Below are 6,454 nucleotides of genomic sequence, written 5' to 3'. Positions count from 1 at the left end.
CAATCTGCCAAATAAAAACTTGGTTAATTTTTCAATTAACTGCATTTAATTAGAATTCTATAATACAGAGGAGATCTGCTTGTGTAGCTTATCCTCATCAAAGAGGTTGTACTTTGGTCAAAATAAAGAGAACATTTAAAACGTAATGGATATCAGTAGGATAAAATGTTCTTCTTCCAAACTAATTCCTCATCTGGCTGACACAACAAGATAAAAAAACTCGCACACTCGTTGAATCTGTATGTCCTGGATGCATTCTCATGACTCCAGCCTGCTGCGGCCGAATGCCTGCATGCCTGCAGCCACGTGGTTATGGCTCAGATCACAGGGCAGCTTGGTTTCTGCATCCTTTTCAAACCTATTACTAGCTCATTCCTGTGGCACCTACCTGAAAAAGGAAAAGTTAAAACCAAATGAAAACAAAATATCTTCCATGTAAGTCACATCGTTTATGAATTATCTTTCCTTCAGTTCAAAGAGACAAAAAAAGACTCTACTAGCAATTCAATAACAATGTAACAAGACACTCTCTCAATGTTTAAAAAGAAATAAACAGCTTATGCTATTTGGAAAATTATGTGATCAAGGTCTGTCATCGCCCTTCTCTTGGATGTCAGGGTAATCGTTTTCATGTACGTTGGCAATTCTGAGGCGGGAACATTGTCCCCAGGTGAAAGCACACTACTCTCTGTGCAAATAACATGTATGAGAAAACATGGAAATGGAATGGCCAAGACATTTCACATTTATAACCATGAACTAGTATTTATATATTTGAAAACTTTTTATGTTCGTAAAAATCTTGATTTTTCTTTAGAGCGGGAGCATTACTATTTGTTGTTCAAACTAAAGATAATGGGAAGAATAGGATTATATAATGTAGATATGAAGGCTTCAAGGTTGTGTTTGATCTCACCATGGACAATCAGGTTAATTGGGGAATTTGACAGGAAAAGGAAGAAAGCTCATGGCTGGACCTAGGTCAAAGGGAGGACAAGAAGCGCAAACTCCTACAGTATAATAGTGTTCACTCCTGTGACTTAATACAAGTCTTTACTTTGACTTTTGAATATGAAAACCATTCTTTGCTCATCAGTCATCCAATAACAAGCCAGGGACCCACGGCTGTAGCCAGCTTACCCCAATTTAGATCCTTAAAGTTGGTGCTAACTTCTGTCATCCCTACTGCTGCAATGCAGTATAGTTTTGATCCACTATCTTGACTTAATTTAAATATTTATCTATTTGCCTGTTTTTGATTTCTTTATATTATTTCTTCAATTGAATTAAACATACTTTAATTTTTTCTATTAAAGTAATACTAACTGCTATATTATAAAATCAGAGCAGATGTTTATGAATTAGTGCAGTCCAACTGGTGACCATTATAAGATGACTTTTTTGGAAGCAGAAGCTGAGATCCAGTGTGATGTGGGAGATATTTATTAGGGATCAACAGCCAGCAGTGCCAGAGAGAAGATGGTAAAGCAGATTGCTCAGAGACAAAAGGCGAAGTGTGATGTGAGTTCAACAAGCCTTGGGGCCAGCTGGAGCGTAGCCAGCTAGACAGAGTTGTCCTGTGCAGGCTTGAAACGGCCAAGCCTTTATAACCTGGCTTTAGATTATTTATTGGATGTGGGCTACACCAGGAGAGGCAACTCACTGCTGCTGAGGCAAAATCCTGAATGAGGTAATAGCTGGATATTGTCTGCTGACATCATCCTCTTTTCTGATGGAACAGGAACTAATATATTTGACCTGTCAATGGTAGAATGGTGTGTAACTGTGCCGTGTTTATCCGCTCTAGCCATTGGGGTTAATATTTAGCAGGGTCCACAGCAGTGCACTGTCACCCTCCAGGATCCACCATTTGTCTACATTGACCAGATGGTCAATTAAACAGAAATGTGTTGGGGTCTTGAATCATTTAAATCAGGGTGGCAGAGTCATTTTCCTGTAAAGATAAATAAAAAAGTACATATTTTAGGCTCTGGGAACCACGTGTAGTCTCTGCAATATATTCTTTGTTTGTTGGTTTTTACAATTCTTTAAAAGTGTAAAAATCATTCTTCACTTATTAGCCGCACAATAAAAGACGACAGACTCACGGCCATAGTTAGTTTTCCCAGGATTTAGATCCTGAAAATCAGTGCTGACTCAGCATCCCTATGACCACAGTGCAATATTATTTTATTTGCTCTCTCGGCTGACAGTGGAGGGGAGTTTCTCAGACTTCTGCTTGGACCAACCTCAATAAAACCCACTTATTATCTGGCTCCCATGTGCCTCCATTCTAACTGGGGCCATGATTAAGCTTGGGGTCTTCAGATTGCAATGTTGACAAGGGCCCTGTATCCAGCACGCCTCACAATATTTGTTATCAGTTTTTTTTCCAGTATTAGGGGTTGAATTTTGGTCCTCCACAGAATTAATATGTTAAAGTCTTAACCCCAGCGCCATAAATTTTGACCTTATTTAGAAACAGGGTCATTGCAGATGTAAAAAGTTTAGATGAGCTCATGCTGGTGTCAGGTGGGCCCTTAAGCCAATATGACTGTGTATTTATAAAAAGTGGAAACTTGGACACAGTTACACACACCAAGATAACCCAATGTGAAGATGAAGGCAGAGAAGAGGATGATGCTTCCATGATACAAATGAGGGAGCACTAAAGATTGCAGTGGCCACCAGAAGCAGAAAAGAGCCCTACAACAGATTCTCCTTTGCAGTTCTCAGGAGGAACTGATCCAGACACCTTGATTTGGGGACTTCTGTCCACCAGAACTGTGAGACAATACATTTCTGTGGCTTATTTTTTTTTCTCACCCATGGATTGGGGTTACTTACATTTCTGTAGTTTAAACATTCCAGTTGGTGGTTGTTTGTTACAGCAGCCTTCGCAAACTAACATGCTGAGTAGACATTCACCCAAGGAAATGGCTATGGCCCCTGGGCAAGGCCTGTGGACTCCTTACCAAGCACACTGATTGTGATGGTGTGGGTCCTTCCCTCTGGGGACATGGCTTCCCCTGCAGTCAGTGAGTTCCAGTTCATAAAACTGACTCAGATCCAGAAATCAAGAAAAGGATGTTAACACTTTTGGGCAACTGCCTTCAGAATTTTGGTCATATCTCCTCGATTTTTCCTGACAGTACAAGCTCAGCAGCACCCTGCTGGCTTTCTACCCATGCTGTTTTCACGGTTGCTGTGCTCTATTATCTCCACAACTTTCAGTGGATCAGATTTTTTGGCTACTGCCCTCCTAAACCATTATGGTCATTGTGACCTTCTAATCACCTGGTCTCTATTGTTGTAGGGTCCTCTTGTTACCACTACTATCAGTTTGCCTAATTCTGTAATGACATTTCTTACCATCTGCCTTGGTGTGAAGAAGACAGCCACAACCAAACATTCAGAGATGCTGGTGCTCTTGCAGCAGTTCATTCCATATAATATAGTTATCCTGCAGGCCTTCTGGTGGATCATAACCATCTGCAGCTCTTCCATTCTTACACAGTGTCCGCCCTAGCATTTTAGCTTTTCCATCCCTTCTTCCAATATCTGACCCTTCAACTTTAGTTAGTGCCACAGATGCAAGGTACAAAGAGGGGTGGAACTTCATCAGAACTGAAAAGAGGAGAATTAATTAAGTCTACACATATGACTGTATGCTGTCATTCTCCATCTTCATGCACAGAGGTTTGCATGCCTCATGTCTATCTCCTTCCCACTGCCCAGACATGAAATTTAAGGTTTCATCCCTGGGGAAATTAAACTGTCTTCTACAAAAGCAATCCACATTCTGAAATTTGGTTATTTCTCAGAATATTTACATTTATCTTGCTTCCAATAATTCTAGAACAAATCTGACAATAGACACATCTTATAAATGTACCCAGATGTCCTACTATCTTTTTCTCATCTTATTGTTAGAAATATAAAACAAACTATGGGCAAACAAATATATGAGGAAGTTTTCAACTGGAAGTACACACTGAGATACTTTAGCTAGATGAAGAAAAACTAAAATGTAACAAAGAGCATTCTCATCAAATTTCATGTAATCTGGAATATTGAGAGCATTTTGAACACTTCTAGAAATTTAAAAAATGCAATTACACAGAATAAAGTCTAATAATATTTTAACCTTAACTCTAAAGTACCTTAACTCTAAATTCTTTCAAAATGTTGTGAGAAAATTATTTTTAATTTAAAATTTTATACCTCACCAGACTATCAATGAAATGAATATCCACTAAAGGATTTTCCAGACATGGAAGAACTCAGAAAATTTCTCGCCCTGCAAGCTTTTCCCAGGAAATTACATGATATTTGTTCCAGATAAACAGCCAATTAAACCAAAAAATATTAAATCACATGTATCAATTAGGTCACTTTTAACTCTAAATTACTGAAAACCAAATATAAACTAGCATATACAGTTCTTTATAATCATCAATATCATCAAAATGGCATGAAAATTCTTTATTGATTTGTGTAGTGTTTGTTTTTGTTTTTGTTTTTTGAGACGGAGTTTCGCTCTGTTGCCCAGGCTGGAGTGAAGTGGCTTAATCTCAACTCACTGCAACCTCTACCTCCCAGGTTCAAGTGACTCTCCTGCCTCAGCCTCCCAAGTAACTGACATTACAGGTGTCTGCCACCACACCCAGCTAATTTTTGTATTTTTAGTAGAGATGGGATTTCATTATGCTGGTCAGGCTGGTCTCAAACTCCTGACATCAAATGATCTGCCTGCCTCAGCCTCCCAAAGTGCTGAGATTATAGATGTGAGCCAATGTGCCTGGCCTATTTGTATAGTGTTGATGTTTAGGGGCAAGTTTGGTTTGAATTTGAAGCAATTCCACCTACAATTGATTCTTTCCATCTTTTGGCTCACTCTCTTCTCATTCACTTCTTGACTCAATTCTGTCTCTTTTAATCTTTCGACTGCAAGTGAATGCAACAGACACAACACAACATCTTCTTAGCCTCGTGTTCATGAAAGGCAAGAGCTTCTTTCCCACAAATTATATATATATATTTTTTCATATATAAATATATATAAATCAAAACAGTTGTCTAAAAACAGTAGTCTAAAGTCTGACTTTTTCTTTTCCTGGCCAAAGCTAGTAACTTAGTCAAAAAAAAAAAAAAAAAAAAAGAGAGAGAGACAAGGTGAATTAGCTAGAATAAATAATTTTAACTATCCACATTCCCCTTCATGTTATGAAGTTTGGGGCAGTTCCATAGAAATTACATTATGTCAAAGTGAGATAAAAAATTTCTTGGAAAAAAAAAAACAGCATGGATAGAGCTAGGGAGGAGAAGGAAGCTGGGAGAGCAGCAAACGCCAAATGTGCAGTACACACAAGAAACAGGAAACAGAGGGTCCTTTTAAAAAACAAATGGGTGAATGGGCAAAATAATGTGTGCAGGGGAACTCCCCTTTATAAAATCATCAGCTCTCATGAGACTTACTCACTAACACCAGAACAGCTGGGGAAAGTCCCTCTCCCATGATTCAATTACCTCCCACCGGGTGCCAACCAGGACCTATGAGAATTATGGGAGCTAAAATTCGAGATGAGATTTGGGTGGGGACACAGCCAAACCATACCAGTCAGAAACCCTAGTGAAAAGCAAAAATTTTTAAGTGAAAGAAATGTAATCATGATGTAGTATTTGACTTTTCAGTGAACACTATTTACACAATCATATTGTTTTAAATACTAAATATTCATTGCTTGTTTAATTGAATATACTCTGTATCTCACTGAAGGATGAAGCAGGGGAGGTGGTGTGTGGTGAACAGTAGCTAAATTCTTGTCCCTCATAGCAAGAAGCAAATAGGTAGTGTCAAAACTTGAGATATCAATATATAGTAATCTGTTTAGCTTTAAAGATACATAACTACCAAAAGAAAATCTGAAGGATGACAAATCTATTGACTCAAAGGGAAAGAAACACAGGGGAAAAGAAGACGGGGATATTTTAAAAGGCTTTTAAAATTAATTTAATTTTTATTTTATTTATTTCGTTTTATTTTTGAGACACAGTCTTGCTCTGTCCACTAGGCTACAGTGGAGTGAGACACACAGTCATGGCTCACTGTGGTCCTGACCTCCTGGGCTCAGGTGATCTCCCACTTCAGTCTCCCAAGTAGTTGGAACTACAGGCACATGCCACAACACCAGGCAATTTTTTATTTTATTTATTTTTATTTTTTGTAGAGACTGGGGTTTCACCATGTTTCCCAGGTTTGTCTCAAACTCCTGGGCTCAAGTGATCCTTCTGCCTGGGCCTCCCATAGTGCTGGGATTACAGGTGTAAGCCACCGCAGCACCTGGCCTATTGTTATCTATGATCATGTATTTTATGGATAAAATTAAATATATTTTTAAAGATGAGTTCAAGGAACCTCTCTCTTTTTTTAAAAATTATACTTTAAGTTTTA

Source organism: Gorilla gorilla, chromosome 17 (genome assembly GCF_029281585.2).
Source record: "Gorilla gorilla gorilla isolate KB3781 chromosome 17, NHGRI_mGorGor1-v2.1_pri, whole genome shotgun sequence".
Classification (NCBI taxonomy): Eukaryota; Metazoa; Chordata; class Mammalia; order Primates; family Hominidae; genus Gorilla; species Gorilla gorilla.
The sequence above is the reverse complement of the archived record's forward strand: the minus strand, read 5'-3'. Positions refer to the sequence as shown.